Here is a 12,617-nt window from a genome sequence, read left to right on the forward strand (position 1 = left end):
AAACTGAGATGACAAATGGTTTTGTTTGAAGCTGCTGAATTTATGGCAATCTGTTACACAGCAATCAAAAAATTGAACAAGATCTCTGTTTTGTGTTGGAGCATATTGAGAAATAAGGATACAGAAGCTAGCAGAAGACCTAACTAGGTGGGGTTTAGGACGCTAGATTGACGGGAGTGGACTCTTCAGTAAAGATCTAGGGATCTAGTGTAAAAAAAAAGAAAGTCTGGTTTGCTCATGCTCCGTATTCTTTGCAGGTCGACCGGGGATGCTTCTTTGCATTATTCTGACCTCAGAACGCAGGCTCATGGGCACTTCTTCTGTAGTGTTGCCATTGGCCATGGCAGGAAACAAATAGGAGAATAGAATGAATTGCATCAAGGTGTTTACAGCTTCAGCCTGAAGGTGTCCTTTTCACTTTTACTCACATTTATTTCTCTCTCGCTTTCTTTTTAATTTTATTTATTTATTCATGAAAGACAGAGACAGAGAGAGAGGCAGAGACACAGGCAGAGGAATAAACAGGCTCCATGCAGGAGCCTGATGTGGGATCGATCCTGGGACCCCAGGATCACGCCCTGAGCCGAAGGCAGGCCTTAAACCGCTGAGCCACCCAGGGATCCCCTGTAGTCACATTTCATTGGCCAAAGCAAGTCACATGGACACGCCTAACATCCAGGGTAGAAAGAATGAACCAAAAATATGTGGTGAGTTTCATTAGTCAGCGTACAATAGTTGTAGATCCTAAAACAAGGGGGTGATTTGATGGCAGCCCAGCCTCCTAATTTATGCCCAAGCACCTTCCTTATCCTCCCAAATTCTGAGAAGGGACGAAAGGGTGCATCGCAAGCACACACGTATTTTGTATTGGATATTTGGCAGTAGACAGAATGGTGAACAACATTAAGAAACAGGTGTCTTTTCTTGTATCGATGCTTCCTACCCCAGTATTCCTACTGGATGTAAGAAGGATTTTGAGTCTGTATTTATACCAGGAATTCCCATTTTCCTGTTTCTTTTATGCCTACATTATACCTTCTCTCATCTATTGTGAAACTCCGTTTTCTAGTGAATTCAGGGGCCGACAGGGACCTCTCAACAGGTTTTCAAAGGGAGATACCAGGGAAAATTTTGAGAGGTATTCTAATCAAAACTCTCTCTTTGCCTCAGAAAAGAATGGAAGGCGTGAAAGGCAGGAGAGCTTTCCCAGAGCAAAAACGAGTTGTACGCAGGCCAGTAAGTAATAGTAATATTACAATTTTAAGATGTTCAAGACGTTTTGATCTCTCTGATGGCTGATATAAGAAAGACACTGCTATCATCCCACTTGTGATACGTGAAAAATTGAGGAATAGACAACGTCTGACCTGGGTCTCTTCTTCCCCTCCTTCTTCCATCAAAATGAACTCTTAGGAAAGAATTTGCTGGAATTTTACTTCTCCAAGGATTGTCTGCATTTTAAGCTGTAAAGTGAAATGGGATGTATGTTCACTGGGAAAATTGTCAGGGGCGTAAACAGAGCTGTGGCAGAGACGGGAGCCACATGGTAGAGTTAGAGATGGTAAACACCACCGGTCAGTCATTGTGGAAGCCAGGTCCGGGGGAGGGAGCTGGGGAAGCACTGAGAAGGAGGGGGGTGCGAGAGGAGCGTGACAAGCCCAGGACAAGCTGGGTGGAAGGAGGGGCCCGAGGAACAGCAGGAGAACCAGGAGACTGAGGCCTTCAGGAAGTCAGAAGAGGAGAGAATTTTGGAATTTTGGAAAGGAAAACTGAGGCTCCAGAGAGAAAGAAGGCAGCTGAGGCGAGGAGACTGGAGGGTTCCGTGGACGTGGCTAAGCCAAGGCTCTTAGCAGGGATCCGGGCTCTTGCCCCGTCAGGAGAGGGGGAGCGGGGTGATAGATACGGTAAGAAACGCCACCTCGGGGACTTTGACGGGTTGTCGCTGTGGGGGGAGACCCGCAGGGGAAGGTTCACCCTGGGCAGAGAGGGCCGGGGCTGCCGCTGGGCCTGGGGGCCTGCCGGGCGGAGGAGGCACAGGGAGGCAGCCCTGTGGTCCTTGAAGCGGGCGGGGAGGAGGAGGCCACACAGGGGTGAGGTGGGGTAGGGCCAGAGGGTGAGGTCCACCCCTGGGGGCCTCACTGTGCTTCAGCAACACGTAGGACACGCACATGGGGTTGGGGGGTGTGGTAGGGACTCTAGGGAGAGTCCTGCACAGCCCCGGCCTGCTCTTGGGCCAGGCAGGGGGGAAACGGAGTCCAGGCAGCTCCCTGAACCAGCTCGGCCCTCGCACACCTTTGCACCTTCCTGGCCAGTGTTGTGATCCGGTGACCGAGGGCGGGGAGACGGGAGACGCCGGGAGCTGTGACCGGGTCGGAGCGGAGCGGCTCTGGACAGGGCAGCTGGCCCAGCCTTCGGGGAGTGCGGTGTGAGGCAAGACCCGGGGGGTGACCTCGCTAAGATCTGGGACATCCAGCTCAATTCTGATGTCTCTCTCTCTCTTATTTTTTAATTAATTAATTTTTTTATTGGAATTCAATTTGCCAACATATAGCATAACACCCAGTGCTCATCCCAAGTGCCCCCCTCGGTGCCTGTCACCCAGTCACCCCCACCTCCCGCCCACCTCCCTTTCCACCACCCCTTGTTCGTTTCCCAGAGTTAGGGGTCGCTCATGTCCTGTCTCCCTGTCTGATATTTCCCACTCATTTTCTCTCCTTTCCCCTTTATTCCCTTTCACTATTATTTATCTTCCCCAAATGAATGAGAAGATACAATGTTTGTCCTTCTCCGACTGACTTACTTCACTCAGCATAATACCCTCCAGTTCCATCCATGTTGAAGCGAATGGTGGGTATTTGTCGTTTCTAATGGCTGAGGAATATTCCAGTGTATACATAGACCACAGCTTCTTTATCCATCATCTTTCGATGGACACTGAGGCTCCCTCCAGAGTTTGGCTATTGTGGACACTGCTGCTATGAACATCGGGGTGCAGGTGTCCCGGCGTTTCCCTGCACCTGTATCTTCGGGGTAAATCCCCAGCAGTGCGATTGCTGGGTCGTAGGGCAGGTCTATGTTTAACTCTTGGAGGAACCTCCACTGATGCCTCTTTGCAGGTTCGTATCCGCGAGAAAGCTATTTGCAACCTGGTGAGGGTCCTGTGGTTCGAGTGTACTGCTTTTCCTTTGAGAGAAATCTGTTTTATGTTTGGGGGGATTTGTCATCTGTTCCGTTGGAGAGTGTCTCATAAAAGACACTTGGGTTTTTTGTTTTGTTTTGCCCTGCTTTTTTGCGGGGGGCGGTAGCTGTTGTCAGTAGAACTGGAGGAGGGGTTTTCATCTGCATGGATTAGGTTGATGTACCAATCCCTTTCTTCTCCAGGGTTTTTAAGGAATCTTCCATGATTGGCTGAGCATGAGGAATCTCCCTGTGACAGCTCTATAAAGAAAGAAAGACAATAAAGACAATCTAACAGGCAGTCAGTCGATGACGATTTTGGTCTGGAATAAATTTAGCGCATCTCATAAAGTTTTTATAGATGCTACCTTTCAGATGCTTAGAATATTATTATCCAGCCCAACATTTCTCTGTTCCTGTTTTTCTTATCCTAGCCTGGAAAAAAAAAAAAAAAAAAAAAAAAAAAAAAAAAAAAACCAGCCCCACACTTCTAGGATGTTCTTCTGTGTCTATTTTAAGCTCTTAGCAGAGTCGTTTAAATGACTGATTTTTCTTTTTCCGCTGCATGGTGTTCTTTTCCTATGGGATTTAATTAGAGACTTCCACAAAAATCTGACAATTAGTGGGTTTTGCCATGGAATTCGTGATTTGTATCTTTACGGGGCTTCAACGCATAAGCCTCAACAGGTCCCTCCTAAGCATAAGGTTTTGGGGTTTCGGGGCCAACATGGAGGAAAAATGAAATTCAGATAAAGGGAAAATATCCGATCGTTCCCAACTGGTAGAACAGAACGTGACTGAACCCAGCCGGTAGCCACTGAAATCAAGCCACTTAAAAATACACCTTACAGGTAAAAACAAAACAAAATAAAACAAAAAATTAGCTAGGAGTTACATTATTAAGAATTATAGATATTCTTTCATGGTTTCTTTGCAGACATTGCAGCTCTTTTTTTTCTCGGTCATCAATAAAATGGATTCTCTCTCTCTCTCCTTCCTTCCCTCCTTCCCTGTTCTGTGTTTTGGGAAGGAGTGAGTGTGTGACCAACAGGAAGCAAAGGGTGTGAGGCAGCTGCAAATGAAATATGTATGTGCCAGGTAAAAATATATCCATGTCTTTCCACATGGATGGTGCTTGATGAGCCTGGCTTAATGGCACCTGGGTCTGAGGAGTTGTGCGACTCTACAGCATATTTTATTATTTAATGGGAAAGAAAGTGTATCATTACAGTGAGACCCACAGCGTCCCAATCCCGTCGATACCCCCTTCGTGAAAAAAATAGTTTTCTTCATTTTTTGGAAAAAAATGGGGGGGGAGGAGGAAGGGGTCAAAAGTATTCAAATCAAGGGAGGATTATCTCCCATAAACCTCCTCTTTCCTAAATCTTCACGAGTTAAATGCTCTCATTTCTGCTAGTGAAGTTTCCCTTTTGCAGCAAGGAAGGAGCAGTGAAAAGATAATATGTTTTGACTTTTTTTTCCCCTTTCAGAGAGAAAAGCCCAGTGGGCTCCTGCAATCCCAGCGGGACTGGGAGGGTAGACAGGGAGTTGAGGACAGCAAGGTTAGCAGAGAGGTGGCAGGTGGCATCCCAGAGGCTAGGGCCCCCAGGTCCCCTGGGCAGCCACACAGGGCCCAGGTCCCAGAGATGAATCCCAGGGGCTCGTGGTGCTCCCCAGCCTGCAGAATGGCGGGAGATACCAGATGGAGCCTCCAGAGTCGACACTTCAGCTTGGGAGCAGAGACCGGGAACAGAAGGCAGGACAAGTCCTGCACCAGGAGGAGTCAGACACTGTAGGCTTTCCCAACAGCAACGCCATTTGCTCCCGGGGTGACCTTGGGCGCGCGGAGCCACTTCGTCCGGGTTCTTCTGTAAAGCACAGGCGATGACATGTGCCCGGCCTACCTCATGCATGCGGTGCATGTCAGAACGTAGACCAGGGCTTCTTCGGCCTGACTTCAAAGGACTCTGTGAAGAGAGCAAGCTTCCCCCGAGTGCCTTCTCGGTGCCTGGCCCTGTGCTGGCTCCCAGGCATGGACCCCGGCCCCAGCTCTCAGCAGGCCCGGACCTACATCAAGCAGGAAGGAGCAGCCGTGGTGTCGGGTCCTGGTCAGCAGCCTCTCAGATGGTGGCTCAAGAGAGCAGCCCCCAAACTCCCCGGGGGACACGGACTGTGGGAGCAGTTGTGATGAACAACAAAGAGCCACCACATTTCATGGTTTCGGGGACACATGTTCCCCCCACATTTTAACGTATTTAAACCAAGGAGGCCACTTCCAGGAGTGGTTGGCCAAGCAGGAACAGCCGTTCCTTTTTGTTGGTGGCACGCAAAACGATGCTGCATCTTATCATCTCCAAAGGCTTATATCCCATGAAATGCCAGAAAAGAAGAAAAAGACCCTATCCCTGATATCCAACGCCACAGTCCTAAAGTTGAGAAGAACTTTAAGTGAGGGAGTCTCTCCTCATCAAAGCAAATCAACCAATCGGTGAAACAGTTTTACAAAATGGGAAAGGGGAGAAAACTGACACAAGAGATTTATTGAGACATGAAGGGAAACCACTGGGCTTGCAGAGCCTTCAGCTTCTACCCTGAACATCACCTTGAACTCGAGGAGGTCAGTTTGCAGCCCTCATTGTGCTGCTTCCAGGTTTTTGACTGGCATGCTCTACTTGCTTCTTTACCCCACACACTGTATTTGAAAAGTCCTACACTGAAAAAAATAAAAAATAAAAAATAAATAAATAAAAAAACGAAAACAAAACAAAAAAAAAAGAAAAAAAAAAAAGAAATGTCCTACACTGTCCTTTGGGAGCCAAAAAGAAGGCTGAGGTAGACGGCGGAGGGCAGTGAGAGAAGAAGGTTGTTCAAGCTTTGGGGCCCCAATCCTCTTCTTGTGTTTCTTCTTCTTCCCTGTGCCTTGTCCTTTTTGGCCTTGGTCATCAACCAACCTGCCTTCCATCCCGACCTCCTCCTTCTTCTGTTTGTTCCAATGAGCGCATCAGCTCTCTCGGCTTCGTCACCTCCTTAGCCTCACTACCTCTGCCTCGCCTCTGTCACAGTATAAGTCACTTCTCTTGTCTCCTGGTGGTGAAGAGGCAGGTGAGCACTGGGTTCAAATGTGGCCTTTGCCAGTTTAACCTCTCCAACTATCATCTCCCCAGCTGTCAAATGGGATAATAATAATAATAATAATAATAATAATAATACTCATGTCATACAGCTGCTGTGTTGTTTAAAAGAGTTAGGTGAGTTTTATGTGCTTGGTATAGTGACTGGTCAGCACATAGAAGTTATTTTCTGGTGTCTTCTCACCAGTAGTAGTATGAGTCATCTTGATGGTGTGGCCATGTTAGTCATGTTTGGGGACAGAGAGGTCCTTGTAACACGATTAGCTGGTTAGGACATTTCTACGGCCTTTTAACACCTGGCAACCCTTCTCATTGGCTGGCTAAAGATTTAAGTCCCAAGGCCCGGAGGCACCCATTGTATGTAAAGAATTAATTTATTTACTCTGCATCTAGAACAGTACTAGCAACGTACCTTTCCTGAGGAGAACTGAGAAAAAGGTCATTCGAATCATTTTCAATGGGGCTCAATTCTCTGGAGAGAATCCAGTTGGGGAAAGCTGGTACAGGATAGATATACCCTTACTTCACAACGTTGAGTTTGTATTCGAAGGCCATTGATTTAGAAGAATGAGTGTGACTCGAAGGGGATGAAGCTAACAGATAAATCCCTAGTACAGCACGCTCGTAAGGCACAACGAAGGCTGCCTCCAAGAGGAAAGTTTCTGTTTAAAGTTATCCTCTGTAGACCTGATTCTGAAACCTATTTCCCAACTAATAATTTTCAGTTTTACATTATTGAGCCTGAACGCTGACCATAGACTTTTCTTGCAGGTGGTGCTAAATAGGAATGTTGATGCATGTATTTTGAAAGCCAGTGGGGAATGCAGTCCAGAAGGTTAGCTGATCTCACTTTCACTGCACAATTCTTATTAAAAGTTGAAAATATGCTTTTGGTTGACACTCAAAAGAAGACAAAGAAAGGGTAGATGTCTGGAATGATGGTACCACGTCAAGTCTTCCCTTCCATTTGCCTCTTCTTGACCAGCAAAGTACCAGTTGGAGACATGGGAAAACTCTCCAAATTTCTTTGAATTGTGAAGGCACAGAACCCCAAGTACCTCGATAGTGATGGTTGTTCTGAACTGGGCGGGTGCATTTGGCTCAGAATCGCCATTTAGCTTTGTTGAACTTAAAACCACCTGTGATTTCACCAGCAAAATGGGTTTATTCGGGAATGGCAGAAAGTTGCAGGCTGACTTTCAGGCTCCTTGCAGCCAAACCCTAGGCAAACTCTGAAAACAAAAGAGAGAAATGCTTATTTTTTATAGAGAAAAGGGCGGAGTTGGGAGGGGCTATTATAAACCAAAAGGTCATCGGAGTTCACTGGGCTTTTCATTGGCTGACTTACGGCCATCTCTCATTGGCTGGACTGTTGCCAGGCCAGGAGAAAGCCTTCTTCCCTTCTTCTAGGATTAGTAAAACAGCTTTTTCTGGTTGGGAATGAAAGGTATGTCAGGTACTAGGGCACCAGAGATCCACCTTCTGGCCTCCCAACTCCATTTCTTTTTTGTTTGTTTGTAAGATTTATTTATTCATGAGAGACACACAGAGAGAGGCAGAGACACAGGCAGAGGGAGAGGCAGGCTCGCCCTGATGTGGGACTCGATCCCAGGACCCTGGGGTCACGACCTGAGCCAAAGGCAGACACTCAACCCCTGAGCCACCCAGGCATCCCTCCCAACAACATTTTAAATGAGGTTTCCTTTATCACTATCACAGATTGGAGGGAGAGAAGGTGGTGGGGACACTGTGTCACAACATCCAGATCTGTGGAGTCGATAGGAACAGAGTGATGAAGGCAGAAGGAAAGGTACATGGATCAGTTTTCTCCAAAACAAATCGTGTGGCTCCAGAGAAGGAGCACTGTCTGCAATCCTGAAGGGGCTATGTGGCCATAACACATGAGTGTGTTAGGAGCTGAGTGGGAAAAATTAGAGATGGAGACAAAGCAGGAGAGACTCCTGCCTCTGGGAAACAGACAAAAGGTTGCAAAAGAGGAGGAGGGTTGGGGATGGGGTGACTGAGTGATGGGCACTGAGGAGAGCACTTGATGGGATGACCACTGGATGTTAAGCTATGTGTTGGCAAATTGAATTTAAATGAAAAAAAATGTAAAAAGGAAAAGTAATCAAATCCACATTGGCAAAGCAAAAAAAAAGGTGTTGTCTTTTTGGAAGTGGTGGGACACCAGTGGTTTTTCAGTCTTCTTGAAATGTTCTCTGACTATATTCTCATGAATGCATTTTGATTCAGGGCAAGGATAAAAAGAGTGACTGTGAGCAGGATCTGTTACCAGAAAAGCAGCACTATCATGTTCTCAGTAAGCCCCACACTCTGAACACATACCCCAGCTCATTCCATCGCAAGGTAGACGAACTCAACATCATGGTGGCTCCAGGGTAGGGAAGCCTTAATTACAGCCAGAAATTGGCACCGGCATTCCACCTTCTGCCACCTTGCATTTAGTCTTTTTCAGTGGTATTAATATTTAAGCTATTTTGCTAAATGAAAATTATTTTTGTGAAAAGGTTAAGCTGTGTGTACACTCGCATTAAAGGGATATTTTGCTTTTCCTGTGGAGATTTATCTTAACTTTAAAGATTAAACATGAAATAAGCCATGGAAAGAAAAAAGAAAGAGAAAAAAAACAGAATGGCAGATCAGAAGAATTCTACTTTCAACATCTCTTTCTAATGAGCCTACAATTAGATGAGGATCGTCAACATGGTGTTTGCCAAAGCCTAGACAACTGGTTTTTTTTTTTTTTTTTTTTTTTTTTTTCTAGTTTTGGTGGAGAAGGGATGTTAAGGGAAGAGAAAGTTAGGAAGGAAATTCTGTGCTGGGAAATCTACCTATTTCTGTTTATGAACAAACTATAGAAAATTGATTGTCCTCTGAACACCCAGGTGAGCTCATCTGTGGAAATTCCCCGGCTGTGGTCTCTGTATGCTCTAAATAGCTCAGCTCACTGAAACAGAGCTGATGAGGTGATTTTTTTTTTTTTTTTTTGAATTCCCAGTAAATTTGTAATACAGGCTACCAAAAAAAAAAAAAAAAAAAAAAAAAGCATTTTCTAACTCTTTTCAATTGTTTATCACTAGGTAGCATCCGCCCAACTGCTTCCCCACCTGCCCCCTTCCTCGTCTACACGGCAGCAAGGAAACAGGCTGGAAAACATCTTACACTGAATAACACACCTACATTATGGAGTATTCTGTGATCCATTAGCTTAAAAACAGCTCTTTCAAGGCATCCTAAAATGGGAAACCCGGTTCTTAGCATAAATGAAGTTGTACCTGTGTCACCTAAGGAGAGAGTCAAGGAAGGAGGGGGAGCATGCCATCACAGGAAGCAAAACCTCAGGGAAAGGGCGTTCTGATGACGACTTCATCAAAACCAGGAGCATGGAGCTCTCTGCTTCCCCGTTACTGTCCCTTGACCTGCCATATTGTGATGAGATCTTCTCTTCAACCCGTTTGGAGTCTCTAATCAAAGGACCTGGTCCGATGAGTGATTAGGACCAAGATGACCCCGGTAGTGATCTCCTCTCCCTGTGTGCGTTAGCCCTGGGTAGGCCACAGTGTATACCGTTAGCCTCATGCTCAGGGTGTGACTAGAAATTCAGCCCCACGGGGAACCCTGAACATTGCGCTGGTAGCATTTTTGGGGGTTGCTAATGAGAACCATAAAATAACACCAAAGAAAGATCTGAACGGACGTGCCAGATGATTGCGTTTGCGCACTCTGAACATAAGATTTATGAATCGAGTTTGAGGTTGCCTTAGTATCTAGCCTCTCATGAAATGTGGCCACAGCTACTATTTAAACGAAACAGAAGATAAAAGTGGTTTCCAGAGTGTGATGAAATGATTGTGTTATTGAAATGACAGTGTAGATGTGGCAACTGCCTCAGAGACGGCCCTGCTTGCGAGACGCCGCCCGCACTTCTGAAACACAGGCCCAACCAACACCCCTTTCCTCTGATGGCGTGTGCGTCTGTAAGATATGTGCATGCACATGTTTTGCTGTTTGACAAGCTCTTCCATGAATGTCAACCTTGGTATGTCTCTACCCAGGGCATTTCTCTGTGGCTGCTTTGACACGTATTTTTAATTATCGTTGGTTGAACACATGAGCTCTCCTGTTCAAATACCACTGCATGCTTGACAAGACTTGGAACCTTCTAGAAAAGGGTCCCTGGCTCAGTGGCTCTGATTGTGGACGAGGTAATTTGCTTGAGTAGAGTATTTACCTGAGGCAAGAGGAAGAAAGTGGACTGTTGCCAACTCCGGAAGGGTCTGGCGAAGAGGCCATTCTCGTGGACCCTTGACCAGGACTCCTTCAAGTGAAATGACTTTATCCAATCACCTCGGCCCCAACAGAATGATAGGCTTTTGGAAACTAAACCGTTCCTGAGGCAGTGTTGTCACTGTGGATAAGCAAATGGATAATATCTGAACCATAGGCAGTCCCTGCAGCGATGCGAATCGAAACGTAAATGCATTTTGAAACAAACAAAGCCATGGGTTTTGAAAACTCAACATGGTGATAAAAATGTCCAGCAAATCTGCCATTCGTGGGTGACATCTGGGGGAGAATTCTTCAGGGCTCGAGTTTACTCATCGAGAAGAGAACCACGGAAAATCGTCAACATAACCCTAATCGTGGGGGATATTCATTCCCTTCAGGTTGCTTTCTCCATTGGCTCCATTGCTAAAATGCACCACTCGGCCTCTGGAGTATTTACACTTTCTTTTCTGTAATTATAAATGCGGTGGCAGCTGAAGCATAATACCTGGGATGTAAAAGGGATCCAGAAAGAAATTGAAAAAAAAAAAAAAAAAAAAAAAAAAACAACCCACGACAGAGATGAAAAATACCATGTTGGAGCTCGCAACCCCTGGCTCAGTGAGGGCTTTCAGGTCATTCATCTTGCCTTTGATTTGTCTGCTTTTTCACTTCAAATAGGTTTACAGGTTTTTAGCTGAAACCAATTAAAGAGAGCCAATTGGCAGGGTTAGCACTTGTGGTGTTTATGGTGCGCATTGTATTGATTTATGCTGCTCAGCAGCTACAGTGAAAAGCAAACTATATGAAGAGGAAAGGAAAGCCCATACTGGGCGGGGGCGGGGGGGCATCACAGTGCACAGGATTAATGCGAGGACAGTAATGAGCGGCGCCGTAAGGAAACTGCTGACTGTGCAAGTCAGGCAATAAGGGGATTTTTTTTTTTTTTTTTAAGAAAGACATCATGGCAACAGTTTAGTTATGAGTGATTACGCAAGATGCTTTGCATCATCAACAAAGCAGTGCTCTTTCACTTGAAGTAGCAGAAAAGGATGCAGGGAAAGGCATTTGCCGGCTCTGTGGGAGCATCTTGAGGTTTACCATGCAGGACAGGGACCTAATTGGGCTGCTCCGAGGGAATGAGTTCCAGGAGGATGTTGCATGGGAGTTATTGAGTAGTGGGACAAAGAGAACCGTGGGGACAGTCGGTTGGGCGCTTGAGCCTGGCAGGGTCCAAAGAGCGAGTGGGGCATTTCGGCGAATGGGAAGGCCTGGGGAAGAAACGTGATGCAGGTGGAGGAGAATGTTGAACGGTTGCCCAGGTCTCCTCCTGCCTTCAGCTGTGCAGGGCTTACAACGCTCAGGGCGATGCTCTTGGTCTCAAGGAGGTAGAGGGCTCACACGCTGCATCACTCAAAGCATGTCCATTGGCAGGGAGTCTGAGAGTGGGCGACGTACTGGCACCTGTGAGCCTAAGACCGAGTGACTCTACCTTGGAGTGGGAGTGCGGAGAACTGGACAGCTTTGTCTGCAGCCTTCTGTGGCGTAGGCTTCTCAAATTCAGGAAAGGTAACTGAAAACTTGACAAGTCTTACACATTCTTGGAGACAAAGGGCTTTGATTATTGAAGATGGAAAAATGTTAAACCAAGTAAATGATCAGTTTGGTTTGGAAAATAGCTCAGGCTGGATCATCATGTAAGACTTTGCTGATTTAATGTTAAACCTCATAAAGACAGGTGAGTCAGGCATAGCCTTGAATATTTGTAATGATAATAATAATAATTATTATGCTGCTAATATTCTTGCCTTGTCTTTGTTTAATGACTTATCCTTTTTTTTTTTTAAGTATGATAACATGCATTGACTCTTTGATTATCAAAACAGTCCTGTGAGTTTGTAAGCTTAGGCATCATTATCCCTATTTGAACGATGAAGAAATAGCCTCGGGGAGATTAAGTGGTTTATTGTGGCAACTGATAAGAGGAAGGAGAAAGGAACTAACAATTATTGAAGACTTATG

At 45.9% G+C, this 12,617-nt stretch overlaps 1 long non-coding RNA gene across 1 annotated transcript; it reads left to right on the forward strand.

The window, feature by feature from the left end:
- The first annotated feature begins 1,662 nt into the window (after positions 1-1,662).
- On the forward strand, positions 1,663-12,394 carry LOC140600396 (uncharacterized). The gene is made up of 2 exons (XR_012003658.1): positions 1,663-1,904; positions 9,410-12,394. It is a non-coding gene; the product is annotated as an uncharacterized lncRNA (long non-coding RNA).
- Positions 12,395-12,617: the final 223 nt, after the last annotated feature.

Source organism: Canis lupus, chromosome 11 (genome assembly GCF_048164855.1).
Source record: "Canis lupus baileyi chromosome 11, mCanLup2.hap1, whole genome shotgun sequence".
NCBI lineage: Eukaryota > Metazoa > Chordata > Mammalia > Carnivora > Canidae > Canis > Canis lupus.